General features: G+C 43.3%; 1 long non-coding RNA gene across 1 annotated transcript in view; it reads left to right on the top strand.

Moving 5' to 3' along the window:
* The first annotated feature begins 10,962 nt into the window (after positions 1 to 10,962).
* The window catches only part of LOC306961875, a 99,032-nt gene continuing 94,283 nt past the window's right edge, over positions 10,963 to 15,711 (top strand). The window contains exon 1 of the long non-coding RNA XR_013792795.1: positions 10,963 to 11,050. This is a non-coding gene — a long non-coding RNA (uncharacterized lncRNA). The remainder of the gene's footprint in view (positions 11,051 to 15,711) is intronic.

Raw genomic sequence — 15,711 nt, 5'->3', positions numbered from 1 at the left:
TCTCCGTAATCCTCCTGAATCCTGCTCTCTGAGCAGCTGCTCCTCCCTCTCCTGGTGAACGACTGAGTGTTCAGTTGTGTCGTAACAGCGGAACGGAAGTGCTCGACGTCTGTAATGTAATGCCTTAATTCTATGCTTACGGCCTGATTTAAATTTGTAAAACAGCGTTTTCATTATTTCTGTCGTAAGAGAGAAACAAAGAGAAAAAAAAAGAAGAAAAAAAAATAAAAAAAAATAAAAAGGATGTGCCCGAGGTGCTTCCAGGTCAGCTGTGGCCAAAACAAACACATGGCCTGAGCGTCTGAACAGATCAGTCATGTTTGCGCTGCAGCTGTGAAGATGGAGCTCGTTACCTACTCTGGACACACCTGTTCTTTATTCTTAACTAACGATAATGTCACGGAGAAAAAGAAGCACGTTTGGCTACGGAGTTTATTCAACCTTTTTCAAGGAGAGGCCGCTCGTCTAGCTGTTTTTTTCTCCGGGATTCAGCGACTATCAGCCAAAATATTGTTTTTCTGTGACTGTCTCTGATGGATGTTTGGTGAACCTTCGCCAGAACCAAAATGGATTAACCAACGCAAGTCCCACTATGTAAACAGCGATGGACCAGAATGGTGAGTTAGTCCAAACGCGGGTTAGCTTGTGTGTTAGCATATTAGCATGTGTGTTAGCCATTTATGAAGCTGTGTTGCAGATGTGAACTCCGTATAACTGCATCGTGAAGCAATTTCACTTATTGCTGTTTATTTATATTACGGTAAAGTGGTATGTGCAGAGAGAGGGGGCGGAGTTAACTGAATCGAAGCGTTGTGTCTTCCGGGTTTGAAAAATACCTCCAGAAAACACTTATATTTATCACAAAAATGATTGCTCCATAGTGGTAGAAGTACAATATATCATATAAATGCCTATACTTAACTTTGGAATGGCTAAAATAGCATGATATAGCTCCTTTAACTGCAGTTCACCACCACTGTGCACGGGTCTGTCCCATGTCCTTATAAAGTCCTTAATCCTCACGAAATCCACAGGGTTTGTGCACAACACTGATGGTGTATTGATGACAGGCTGTATGAGGAGGCACGGGCCGTATGTTCACCTGCCGCTCAGGTCCCCAAAATGCGGCCGGTACGCGCGTGTATTCCTGCTGGATTAATATTCTCTGCTTTTGAAGAGTCCATGATAAAACCTCATAATCTTCGGACAAACATCCAGCAGCGCTGAGCTGTTTCCATCCCAGATATGACGGTGGCCTGTGCGCTCCGTACACGCAGCAGGTGACATGCTCCTCAGACCAGCGCGTGGAGGGCATTAAGTTTTTGTTTTTACCCCTGCACCAACACGTGCAAGTACAAGATTAAATAACTGAAGGCAACAGAAATAAAATCACTGGCAATATCTCTTGGATATTTCTTTAAAGCCAAGAGTATTTATTTGCTATAGCCTAAAAATAATTTGTTTTTTATTAAAAAGGGATAATTATTGATTGTGGACATCTGTCCTTTGTTTGTCATAACTTGTAAATGTTCCCTCAAAAGCGCTCGGTCAGGTATAAGAGCCGCAGCGGTTTGCGCAGACTGTGCTCGTGCAGTTAAGTCATTTGCATATCACATTTGTGGCACAAATAATAGTTTATTATTTTTCGCAGAGTTTCTAATAGTAAATCAGGAGCAACATGCCCACTCTCTAATTTTAAGTAGTACCCGCAATTTAGCTCCAGGCTTAGTAAATGACCCCCCAAGTGTTTTTTCGACTGTAAAGGGTGGGGCGTGGGAACATCCGTTTTGAAAAGAGGGTGGTGACATTAAGTCACGTTGGGGTGGGTGAGGGTGCAATTGAAGTTTTTGTCCACACTCGTTTCAGTTTGCAAACATGCTGTGACTGGTTGAAGGAGCAGCGCGCTTTTGTCGTAGAGCTGTAACGGCCTTTCTGTCATCGCTTGTCATCACTTCAAAATTCCCCCACAAGGCCGTGTTCCTGATCGCAAATCGGTTTTATGGTGGATGCCTTCAGGGGTCATTTGTTCTTACTTTTATCTAGAAAATGGTCATGCTGTTAATCTGTATTCATAATCCTTTTTTGACAATGATCAACAACTTTTATTGCCTCCGCTCGATGTAATAGAACTGGACAATGTGTGGCTTCAGACCACATCGCCGGGATTTCAATGGATTTTTTGAGTGAAGCCTGCCCTGGGCGACTGATCTCCCAAAGAGGGGACGTAAAGTGGCCTGCACACTTGCCTGATTTAGCCCCCTGTGATTATTTCCTGTGGGGTTGCGTAAAAAATGACGAAATTGCCAATATACCGGTCAACATGCTCGAAAGAGTGGACAAAGACGTTCAGAATCGTCGAAATCAGTGTATTGAGAGTTTTTTTTATTACATTTTCCCACGCCCCACCCTGTATGTGTATGTATACAGTATGTACTGTGTGTTTGCATGCAACTACAGTATGTGACTCACCAAGCGAATGGGGGGTTAGTTGGAAAGGACTAGACTGGAAAGCGACCAAGCGACTGGTTGGAAAGTCCAGCTCTTTTTCATACATCGCAAAACTTTATATATTTTGCTAAAGTAAATTTAAAATAATAATAATCTTGTCCAGCACCTATATCCCTCCACCTTTTCCTCTCCTCCCACCGCATCTCTCCCTCTCACCCTCTCTCTCCCACCACTGCTAGTTTTTTAAGTTCAGCCTGTGAGAGCATGTCTTCATTAGCTGCATTAACATTCACAGGCTGTAGTAAATTCTGACAGTGAAAAGGTCCCCGTAACCTTTAGTTGTGCAGAAATTTACTTCCCCAGAAAATTACAGCTGGCACTGTCTTAATTAATGCCCGCTTTCTTCTCTTGAAAACCCAAGGCCTGTCAGCTGCGGGAGGAGAGAGAAAGAAAGAACAAAAAAGAAAAAGAAAAAAAAAACAGTGTGGAGGAGAGAGGAAAGGAATTAGGACAGAGGGGAGAGGATGGTGGAGGGATTTGAGCCTGCTAAATGGTTTACTTACCAACTTGGTACAATGAGGTTTACCGTGCATCATCAGTGTGCCCAGGAGGATAAAGACGTTTAAATTAAATATTGTTTCGTCGATGATATTCATGGAAGTTGGGAAGCTGCTTATTTGTAGATCTTTTGTTAGTTCTTAAAGTGTTAGTTTTGGTCCAGACTTGTCCAAACTTTCCCAACACGTTCCTTACATCCTGATACATCATGGGAATTAATCTGTATGTTTTACAGCTTTCAGGGAACAGCGTGACCTATGTCTAATACTTGGTAAATCTGAGCAATGAGCAATTCTATGCTACATTTATCTTCTTTCATGACCGACCAGAGGCAATCCCCATTAAGCCGGCATGTGAAATGCATCAAAATAACTTATGAATTGTTCAAACTTTCCTGGAGATACTTCATTTGTTCCACAGTAGAATTGCAGAACGAATCCAGCGCCCACACAATATTGCATCGGGCCATATATGCGCGCATTGTTGATATCCTCCCATAAGCAGATTCACTACATTCAGATATATAGTAGAACTCCAATCGCCCCATTCTTTCTCTTTGTTTTTTTTGTCATCCAAAGTGGTACGGTTACAAGACGCAACAAAAAAAAGAAAGAAAGAGGGGGGGGGGGCTTTGGAAGAAACTAATACATATTTTATCCCTGGGCTATCTCCTGGGTGCAGATGCCGCTTTGTTCGCTGGCCCATGGAGGCGGCGAAATGGCTAAAAGGACCAGGAAATCCATCTTCACACTGGGGAAGCCCAACATGCCCAATCCGGCGCTGATTAGGCCACAAACAAATTAGAATAAATAGCAGCATTCGTCTACATTGGGGCGAACGGAGCGCTTAACATTTTTCAGCGCGTGTGTGTGGCGCGAGGAGGGCGGAATGCAAGACGCTTAGTTCTTGTTTCTTCCTTTTCTTTTGTGCTTTTAGTGTCAGGAAGGATAGCAGTGAGTGATGTTTAATTGTACACAGAAAGGAAAGTCGCCGTTTTTTTCAATCGCCTTGACCTTTTTAACAAGCCTTAAAGGAATAGGCCACCGTTTTTATATACTAAGATATGTTCTTACCTCACTTTAGTCGAGTTAATATATCCCCGTCTGGTCATTGTCCGCGCGCTCTGTCACGCAAACGGAGCACATACGCAGCCTCTCCCACATGTCACATAGCTCCGAAAAAGCTCACGATAGAAGCTACCAAGCTCTTCCACGTGTTCCCTATTTAAATAAAGTTACGTGAAGTGTTTTCATGCGAAGTATATTTACACAGAAATGTAACGTGTCGATTTTATAAGCAAATAAAAAGGGGGACTATATTGTGAGGCGTAATGATACGAGGAGCACAGCGTCCGCGTAGTAACTCCTAAAGACTTCCCCTGCTCACTTCCGTCAATAACCTTTAGGAGTTACTGCGCGGACGTTTTACTCCTCGTATCATTACGCCTCACAATATAGTACCCCTTTTTATTTGCTTATAAAATCGACACGTTACATTTCTGTGTAAATATACTTCGCATGAAAACACTTCACGTAACTTTATTTAAATAGGGAACACGTGGAAGAGCTTGGTAGCTTCTATCGTGAGCTTTTTCGGAGCTATGTCACATATGGGAGAGGCTGCGTATGTGCTCCGTTTGCGTGACAGAGCGCGCGGACAATGACCAGACGGGGATATATTAACTCGACTAAAGTGAGGTAAGAACACATCTTAGTATATAAAAACGGTGGCCTATTCCTTTAACCAATTTTTTAAAGCTGCGAGTAAAGATTCCGCGATATATATATATTTTTTTCGCTGTGTATTCAGGTGCGATGCTCAGAAAAGCTCGATCATCTTTCCCTCACCCACGGCGGTTGCCTCCCATGTTGCCTCCATCTCCGAAGACGGTAATTAGAGAAGCCAAGACAAGAGCTGTGTGGCGGCCGCACGCGTTGATAGACAAATGTCAGCCGCCGAGTCTCCAGTCGCCGGGTAATTGCCGGAATCAAAGAGGAGCCGCGGAGCAAAGATGGCGAGGAGACCGGGCGTGCCGAGGGCTGTCCATTTGCATGTCTCGTGGCATCTACAAGTCAAATCGGAGATGTCAGTCACTCAGAGATGTTCCAGGGGGGATTAACAGTGTGCTTATGAGAGCCAGTCAGAGAAACGCGCAGGCTACGGCAGCTTGTAGACGGACAAGGAATGCGCACAAGAGGCTTATGTTGCTGCGTTAGTTTTCAAATAGGACAGGGAGGCGACACCTTGTAACATTTTCTGTGTTTGGGCTTGATTAAAAGATTTAGAATAACATACTGATAGCATTTTTTGCCTCACAAATTCCTCCTCTCACAATACTGTATACTATGGGGGCATAAAGAAGGAAAACAAGATATAAGACCTATATTTCCTTGACAATTTGAAGAGTTGCTCATGCTGCGCTCTTCATTTCATCTCCCAATTTCTTTTGCTTATGTGCCTTAATGGTATCGCAAATACCAGTGAGTGTTTGTTTTGAGCTTGTTTCTTCTGTCTGTAAAAGCAGATTCATCCGGCCTAATGCTAAGTAGATCTCGTGTTTGTTTAGCATTAAAAATGTCCCTTTTGTTTTGATTTACCACTTTCACCTTTCTCATTTATTTCCACAACTGATAAAATCGGCAATCGGCAGTTAAGGAAAATAGAACGGCAATAGCTTAAAGGGGGTAGATACAAGTTGGCCATTTTGTACTCACTACTGCCACCTCAGGTCATACGTGTTATTGCACCTTCTATATTAAGCTTGTGCATGATGGCACTTTGGATCCGAAGCACCAACTTTTTCAGTGACAGTGCAGGATTTTAGAGGCAGTTGACATGAATAGGTCTGGACTTATTCTACACATTAGGGCATCGCTGGAACATGCATCATTTTACAACAAGTAGTATTACAGTAGTCAGCTGTACTTGTAATTATAGGGATGGGAATTGATATATCAAAATGCCACTGATAATTTCTAACATGGCTAATAAATTGAAAAACTTCCTATCATACAAAGCATTAAAAAAAGCTATTAAATGAACAGGATCTATAGCCGAAATGAATATCTCAGAGGAGCAGGATTTCACTACGGCTACATCAAACACATAAAGGTGTTAGTGTTTTTTGTTACCTATCTCTTTGCTCCTCTATTTTTATGAACAGGGGTTAAAGGATATTTTTTGCCAGAGCCTCTGCACCGTAAGTAAGTATCAGCATGCGCACGTTTTGGTTCTTCAGTGGGCGGTTGCTGCATGTTTTTAAGTGATACAGAGAGGACAGACTCAGATTCGTTACAGCGCGGATCCTAAAACAGCATGAACTGGAGTAGTTTGTGGATCTACAGTCGGTGTATCTACAACAGGTCCGGTCGGCAGGTTTATAGTAAAAGAGGCCATTAAAGGAATTGTCAGTGAAGGAGATATAAGATTCCGAAGGACCTCTCAAATAAAACCATCCCATTCCTACATGCGACCACATCAGTGTTTCAAAAAGATCCATCGATACATTGGGATGCAGTTCTTTAACGTTTTGACAGGAGAGTGGTTAACAAATCTATTAACCGGTTCCAAAATGGGCAATAGTTGAATTGTGCGAGTTTCCAAGTGTAAACCTCCATACCATTTATAAGAAACTCTTTTTTACTCTGATGTCTGGGTACCCATATAATTGGGTGTTTGTAGAATCAGTATTTCTAGTGTACATGACCATCCTGACAAGTTTTGTTTGTTGAAAAACGCAGTTAGCACATACGGCATGTCCCCAAAGTGCAAACGATTTACTCCAGTTGAAATTTTGCATAGATGCTAACACTGCTGACCTTTTTAGCCTCTGCAATTATCAACAAATAGCTTGCGAGTCCATGGTTCATTACTGACAAACAGCACTTTTACAATAAAAGGGGAACATTCATTGTTATCCGTTGTAGGATGTAGGTGCACGACTCCGTGACCTAAGTTCTGCAAGTAAGTTGCCCAAAGAATCTTGATTTGTTTCACAACAAATAATTAAATAAAAAGAAAACTTCATTTTGAAGCAAGGGCCCGTTTGAAATTGAAACAAGCGCCGCTACGCCAGCCGCTGGTCATTAAACTGTAACACATCATGAAAAGTGGGGGCGGGCGGGACGTCAAGTAGCTTGGTATTTTAACTTTATTTTTTTTGAACAAATGGGCAGCAAGCTTCCAGCTACTTGTTTAGCGGTGACACCTCCATTAGAAGAACACCCTGACTGCTCGGCAATAAGTCCTCATGTCTCCTAATTATAAAAGGTTTGACTGTGGCCTTAGAACCAAAAGCGATCGCGGCTCTAAATAACATTTCCCACTGCGCCGTCAAATATCTTCATCTCATTTGCAAGAAGCGGCAACTTTTTAGTCCACCGATCCGCGCGTCTGTTGCATATTTGCCGCGACGTCACTCCAATGGTTCAGTCAGGTTTACCAATTATAGCTGTTCATCAGGAGCATTAGCAGCTTGAAATTAAAGTTCCCTGTCATGATGTAAGTCAGGAGAATAGAGACAGTTCGAGAAAGTGTCAGCTTAAATTACTCCAGAGTGGAAGAAGTATCCAGTGTCATAAACGGAACAGAGAGCTTAGTTTGGAAATCAACATCAGTGGAACACTTTTGGGGTGGCATGTTTGGATTGGGGGAAACAGACCAGAACAGGGGCTGGAACAAACACTTTCCAGAATATTGCTTTATTTAAGATATTTGCCGGATCTTCAGAAATGTTTACTTTACCCCTTAAAATGAAGAGAAAGGGTTAACAGTTTAAGGTGAAGGTATATTACATTGTCCCCATAGGGAAATGTGTCCTCTGCACTTGACCCATCCTTTAAGGAGCAGTAAGCAACCGCAGTGCAATGCCCAGTGACCCATCTCCAAATGTCGAGCCAGGATGATGGTCTGTATCACTTGGCTGGAGGATTCACCTATTGTACCGGATTTTAGTTGGGCTCGAACCCGGGACCTTGTAGCTGTGAAGCACGAGCACCACTGTGAGAGGACAGGAATGGAGAGAAGAGAGGCCAGAGAGAGAGAGGAGGAGAGGAAAGAGAGAAAAACGAGACGGGAGGAATGGTAGATGGTCACAATTATGTAGAGCTTTTTGTACTTGCTTTAGGCTCTCGAAGTGCTTTACATAAAGGATCCACTCAACCATCCACACTCTCATTCATACACAGGAGCCAGGATTCAAACGGGTGACCCTTCAGTCCCCTGACAACCCGCCCTACTGTCTGTGCCACTGTCACCCAAAAGAAAAGAGAGAGAGAGAGAGACAGAGAGAGACAGAGAAAGGAAAATAACAGGAAGAGAAAATAGGGAGAACGGAGAGAAAGTCTAAACTCTAGATAGAAAAGAGAAGAAAGAGAGATATCTGTCCGCCTCAGAACTCTTTTTTCTCTCCTTGAAACCTCTCAAACTTTCGGGTAGACTCTTCTAGAGCGTTAGGTCTGTCTCTCATGCTCTCCGGAGTAGTTTGTGTGACATCTGATGGAGCTTGTCTTGAAGCTTCTTGCCATATTTTTGTGGAGAGTTAGCTGCAGCATCTGGTTTGCGCTCTGTTGTGAGTCCAGATCTTTATGAAGGACTTTAATCTCTTTCCTCAATGCCTAAATGGTTTCCTTAGCGTCTTTTGCGGCGGTTTCATTGGCTGCCTTCATGGACAGCTGGTCCTCTAGAAGAGTCTTCACTTTTCCCTACTTCTGGTAGACTTCCTCCGTCAGTGTGGTGTGCCTCGTCTCAAGCAGCGAAAACTGTTCGTGCTTAAGACAATTCTCGGTCAACTCCTGATCCAGCAATATCTGTCCGACCTGGTCTTCCAGGGCTATGATCTTCTTTCAAAGACTTCCGTTTGCCACTTTGAGCTGTCCATAGTTTGACGTAAGTGCCTCAATAACCATCTTAGCACTGTCTTTGGTTATCCATTTCCTACTGAAAGAGGAGAATTTTGGTGTCCCGCTAAGACACGGAGGCTCGAGGTCTGTTGTTCTCCTCATGCAAGCCCTGTTTTTTGGCATGTAGAGCTTGGACTAGGGATGCACCGATACCGCTTTTTCGAAAACCGATACGAGTACGAGTACTTTGATTTAAGTACTCGCCGATACTGAATACCGATACGAGTTCAAGGCATTTTCTTCAACGTTCTTACTTTTTTCACAGCAGATTGGTTTGTAATTAGTTAATTTACTCATGTACATTTCCTTAAGTAAAGTAGGCGACACATTTAAGAGCAGTTATATTAGAATTGTGCTGATGCCATTTATTTATTTATTTTATTTTCATTCAATATAATTTTTAATTTTTATTGCACTGTCCATCATTGACAGAAAAGCCCATGTCAAAAAGCTCGCCAATGTCTGTGCTTTATTCATTTATGTATTTTTCTCTAACAATAGTATTGAGATGTTACTTAAATGGTCTCTTTTCGTCTTTACTTCAGCTCCGTGTAGATTTTCTCGTATGTTTGTAGCAACTTAGCGAGTAGCTGCAGCGTTTTCATTGTTCTGCTGCAGCTCATTTTCACTCAATATGGACATGCTGTATCTCTTTAATTTGGATTTTCTGAGGACTTTTTAGTCGCTGAGTTAGTTTTTCAGATGAATAAACCCCTGGGCATAAAACGGCGTCAGAATGGCCAAAACTGCTAGCCGCGAGTTAGCAACGTTAGCCTGTATGTTGTAAACACTGCAGACGCTGCAGCACTAACAACATTAAGCTCTGGTTAAATCCAGCACAGACTCTGATTCAGAGAGCGCAGTCTGTAATAAAGTCAGCTCTATGTGGATTATTGTATTTCCACTAAGGCATTCTCCAGTTTGTTGCTATTTTCTCTCCTCAGCGGAGAGGTGCGCCTCGTAGGTGCGCTGGCCGCACGTCTAATGGTATTGGTTTCTGGTATCGGGACCTCATGAATGAGTACGAGTATGAGTACAAGCATGTGGCATTGGCCCGATACTGGTATCGGTATCGGTGCATCCCTAGCTTGGACTTCTGCTCTGCTCGCCCTCCGGGTCTCGCTGCTGACGTCCAGTGCCTCCTGGAAACATTGTGAGCGCAGGCTTTCCTTGAAGAGAACCATCTCTAACAAGGCCTTTTTCTTGATGCTCACTCTGCACCTGCTCCTGCAAAGAGAGACTGACCCTCTCAGCTGAACAGAGCTCAAGCAGTAGCTCCTGTATGAGACATCTGACATCTAACCATTCCTCTTAAAGATTTTAATGTGAAAAACTGGACAAATAGCTTCTGTCTCTGAAAAAGAGTGAAAAGGCTGCACAATGCTGCGATATGTGACGAAATGCAACAAAAGTGACAAAATGCTGCTTGTCTGACGAAGTGTCTGGTGAATGACTAAAGCTAAGATTCTAGGCTTATACTGAGTGATGCCGTAGAATAGAATGAAACACTTTAAGGACAGAATGTGAAAGCTAATTTTTTTCATGGACACTTTTTATTTTTATTTAATTAACTTTTTATTTTTTTGATTTCTTGTTTGTTGGGGGAAAAAAGCAATTATGAAGTACTTATGAGAGGTTGTGAGTTATTGGCCACAGCCCTTACTTACAATATCTCCAGAAAGCATTATAAGATCTTAATCACAATGCTTGCTATAAACCCTATCTCCACATTCATACGTCCCTATGGCACAACAAACGTAGATTATACCTATGAAAAATACCATCTTTCCCTCATAGACTCGCACACACGTACGCCGGCTCCTTACCTGCGATGATAAACGGCTGCAGATTTTAAGATTCCCAATTCTAATTTTCTGAGTGGAGAGGCCGGACTGTGGCGATTGATCAAATTGGGCAGCAAGTTCAGCGCGACCCCCACCTCCTCCTCCTCCTCCTACCACCGCCACCACTGCACCGTTCCCTGTCTGGACACCTTCTCCTTACACTCCCTTCTCTCGCTCTCTTTTTGCCTCAATTTCCCATCCCAAAGATCCTCTTAAAATATTAAAGTGGATTTATGAATTGTCATAGCCGCCTCATTTGTCTAAGGCACTGACGAGAAGTGATGCAACGCTACAGCGGAGGTGAGTGAGGATTTTGAATTTGGGATTGCAACTGTGTGATGTTAGTTTGTATACTGCAGGCAGACATTTGATATAAAGAGCATTTCCCCCTGTATGTAAAATGTAAACATAAACTAAGATGCATGATTCAATAGATTGACTTGACTTTTTTTTTTTTTTTTAGCTCATTGGCTCCTTTTCAGTGAAAAAAAAAATTGAAGTGAACTCGTGACATGAAGGCCGGCAACATGCCCTGCACAGAATACAGTGTGTGCAGCGCGTCATTAAGTGATTTACTTGTGGGGCACAAGGTCATGGCGAGTGGACATCCCCCTTGGCAGTGTTCAGTTTGTCCCTGGTACTTGGCAGTCACAAATGCAAGAACTCATCAATGAAGTCGTGTTATTTTAGCAAATAGGATTTCATGATAAGGACGCCCCTTTTTTCACCGTAATAGCCTTCTCTACATTATATAGCTTCTGGAACAACAATCAGATCAGCTGGCAGCGCAATGAGACACTTTATTTAACAATCGACAATGAATGCAACTGACTTCATGGTAGGGAAGGGATTCATGGCTCTTTACCAGGAGCCGAGTCTTTGGGATCAGTTCATTTCAAAGAGTCATTAAAAAAAAACTCTGGCTCTTTTTTTAATGCCCCAGCCTGAAAACTCATATGAGGATTTCAATAACCCAAAATTACAATGTGACACATTTTTATGCTCTGTTTATTGTTTATTTGGACAGGACAGTGCATGTTAATGAACACACATTAGACTCATGCATGTAAATATGCCTCACCGGATTGTTGATATGGCCTAATTTCCCTTCGTCCCACACTCTCACTCTCGCTACAACTCGCTACAACTGTCTGACTAATCATTTTTTGTGCAAAACGTTTTAACATGTGTTGCCTGCTCAAGTGTTCATTCAGGGTAGTTGGGTGGGGCAAAACTGAGGGTAATAAAATATCTGTCTCTTCTCTTTTCACAATCGTGACCTCAAGGAGCCAATATAGTCATCTTGAGCGCCACAACATGAGGCTTCGGACCTCGATTGACACAACCCTGTCTCTCAGCCGCTTGATTTCCGCTGATCATTTGTAACGTTGATTTAATCCCCCCCGTGTCATCTGTGGCTTGTTCTATCGATTTCTACCCATCTATTTTGCATTCATACACAGGTTGTCCTCCTGCGCTCATTTGTCGGAACACACGCCTCACTCATAAGACGCTCCGGCCTCCCCCCGGGGTGCAGCAGAAGATCCGAGGGAAGGGAAGGGGAGGGGGGGGGGGGACAGTCTGAGGAGTGGCGACCTGGAGAAGCACGAGTATGGGGCGGTGATGGCGGTGGTGTGGGGAAGGGGGGTGGGACGAAGCGCTGCGGCCACTTTGTCTCAGGAGAGGAGCCGCTTCGATCGGATTATTTGGGAAGGACAAAGTGCTTTTGTTGATGAAGAGTCGCCGTGATATCTGGGAGTTGGGAAATCGATGGCACGCACAAAGCTCTGGCGCATTGATCCGGACCCCGCCATTGACAATCCATGGCCTGGTTAGCTATGCGAGGGAATGAGGCCAAATGAGCTCTATACTCCTCCGAAGTGTTCATAGTCTCGCGCCTTTCACCGCGTCGTGTAGCTACTGTGTTGTTATTTGTAGCATTTGTATTGACAAGGCCGGAATGATTTATAATTCCCAAGTTTGAGTTTTCGTCCGGGAAGTTTTATGCTAAACCGAAACAATGCTGCACTTCTTTTTACCCCCCCCCCCCCTCCATTCCGCCAATAAGTCTCCCCCCCCCCAACCCCTCCTCTCGCTCAAAAAAGTCCGGAAAAGACTTTGAAAGCGATCGTCGAAACAAAACAAAAGATGATAAAAAGTAACCCTGCATATTTTGTCACACATTTCAATGAAGGGAAAAGACTCAAATCACTCAAATGAGGGCTTCTCATTATGGACCCGCCGTTGTTTGTCCAGGCTTGCCTTTCGCTGGCACCTTGTTAGAGATGTCCGCGGCCGGTAATTGGACTCGTCTGCCGTCGGAGTGGAGCGTTTGGCTGACAGACGCTCAGACCGGAGGAGAGACGCCTAAATGACAAATGTTCCCTCTCTCCTTTTGAAAAAAAAAAAAAGAAAAAAAAAAACCTGAGAGAGGAGCTGTGACGTCTCGTTATCGGCTCTCACACCAACGTACAGGGCGCTGGCAATCAAGTGGGCTGCTTAAGTGTAGAAGGGAGATGAGGGACGGGGAGTGGGGGGCGGCATGAGCAGGATTTTAAGTATGTGTGTTTGCTAAAAGTGGCGAGGTATTGGTTGCATTGTCTTTTTAATCATGGGGTTCGACTGGGCAAAAGGTATTGTGTGTGTTTTTACCGTGGGTCAGTATGAAGAAAGACATTATTTTCTTTATTATCTGAGAAAACTATGTATATGTACCTCACTCAGCAATGTTTTATTATTTCTCTGTGTGGCTCGATGGCTGAGAAGTTGGTCTGTGAGCGTCCTGGGTTCCATTCCTCTTCTGTTGAGGTTTGCATGTTCTCCCTATGTCTGGGTGGGTTTCCTCCAGGAGCTCTGGTTTCTCCCATCAACTCAAACATGCTCAATCGGTCGATCTTCCAGGGGATTTGAACCATGAACATGTAGCTCAAGATCTGGAGATGTTCCCCAGGGGCTGCACTGTAGCGTCCCACTGCTCCTGACAGAGTGCCCCATGCTGCATTAAAGGATGGGTCTATCTATGTCAACAATAACGTAAGATTAAATTCACATATTCTCCTCTTACATAATAGGTAACAGTTTTAACCATTACATTATTTTTCACTGCTGGTCATAGGTGTGTGAGATATTCAACCATAGTGGAGGAGAATATAAATGTGCATCCCGTTTCTGGCTAACTGGATTGTCAATTTTGTCTGTCTTCCACCAATTGCACCACATGGCTTCATTGTCTGCTCCTGTTTGTTTTGTGCACCCAGAGAAATGCATGGCTCCTTTTGTTTTGTTTCCATAAATGCAAATGAGCAGTGAAAGGGCTTTCCAATTAAGTGTGTTTGACATTCGTCAAACATACACTACAAGTCTGAGTTTTCAGGTTCCAACTGTATTACAATCTGCACATGGTGCAGGCACGAGGCCCAGACTGCTGTAATTAAGAAGGAAAACAGCAAATGTCAGTGAGGCTGTCTGTGTTTGTGGGATTCCTCAAGTGTTGGTTCATATGGATGGAACAATTGTGCAGATTTAATGGAAAGACAGTCAAGTTGTGTAGTTGATCCGTATTGCTTCGGGGGTAGGGGTTTAATTCCCCCATAATGCTTTTGAATATTCAAGCCAAACAGTGTGAAGAGCTCATCTTCGAGCAATCTGAGGTTTGGGATACATACAGAGATTATTACAATTTCCATCATGTCCAACAATCCTTACAATATTTGTGTAGCGAAAGACAACTTAATCATGTACTTTTTAATTGCTCTCTGTGAAGCACATATCAGTTCAGGTTCACTTTTTGGAGTATAGTGGAAGATATTTGCAGCACATCTATTGTTGTACATAGCCCCATGCCAGTTGTTTAGGTAAAAGTTGGGAGACATATCCAAGTTGCAGATGTCCGACAGGTTTTCTTCCTGTTGCTGCCTTGTGTTATTGTCTGTGCGAGGTCCTGGCGGGGATTATCATAACTGACAGGCCTGTTTACATCCGCCGTAATGAAAACATGCTCTGCCAACCATGAGTCATGCCTCCATCTGCACTGTGTCATCCTCACACAGTCAGACGCCCATGCCCAAGGAGAGGTGTGGTGGAGTGGACTGAGCACTTGTTGACCACATTTGGAGTTTTGCCTTATATATTTTCATTGTTATTGGAAACTGTAATTCTTAAATTATGGCATTACTTGGTTCAACTGAACTGCTACCACAACTATTACCACTACCACAACTATTACCACTACCACAAGTACTTGCTTTTACCCGGCTTGGATCCATTACTCCGTCTTATCAAATACCGTATCCAAGGTTACTGTACACAACAACATTCATGACTTCACGTCAATGCTGCCAGCACTCTAACCAATGAGCTATTGGTAATCTGTAATCCCAGCTAGGCCTGGTGGGAACCCCAACTGAGCTGGTCCTAAAACATAACCTGGTACAGAGAAGGATGGGTGATGGGAACCTTCCAAAAGTGGGCAGAAGAGAGTTTTACTGAATCAGTTAAAACAAACTGGGCTCTGGGGAAAAGACGTCAGTGATGAAATGAGAGAGATGTGAATCTGTTTGGGGAAAATGTCTCCTCCCTCTGTTTAGACACTGGTTGAGATGACAAAGGGGAGATTTAGAAACTAAGGAGGCAGATGTTTCTGCTGCTGCGGTGAAGGTGGCTACATTCGGCTGACAATGGGAACTATAGCACCAAAATCCGTCCCAGAGGATGCTCCTTTGACCTCGTTCAGTTAATTTGGATAAATGTTGAGACATTAGAGATACATTATTCGAGATCGAACCCTCTGTTAGAATCACCCCAGCAAACATGCCTTCTGCTGAGCTCGAAGGAGGGAGATACAAAGAACTTCATTAGGTTTATTTATTTCACACTTTGCTCAATTTCCTCATTTCCCAGCTTAATCCACAATCACGTTTTGTGTACTTTATTAGAAAAGTAAAGCGTTCACTTATCACAAT

The sequence above is a fragment of the Gobius niger genome (assembly GCF_951799975.1).
Source record: "Gobius niger genome assembly, chromosome: 4".
Taxonomy (NCBI): domain Eukaryota; kingdom Metazoa; phylum Chordata; class Actinopteri; order Gobiiformes; family Gobiidae; genus Gobius; species Gobius niger.
Note: the sequence above shows the minus strand (reverse complement) of the source record. Positions and strands in the feature narration are given on the sequence as shown.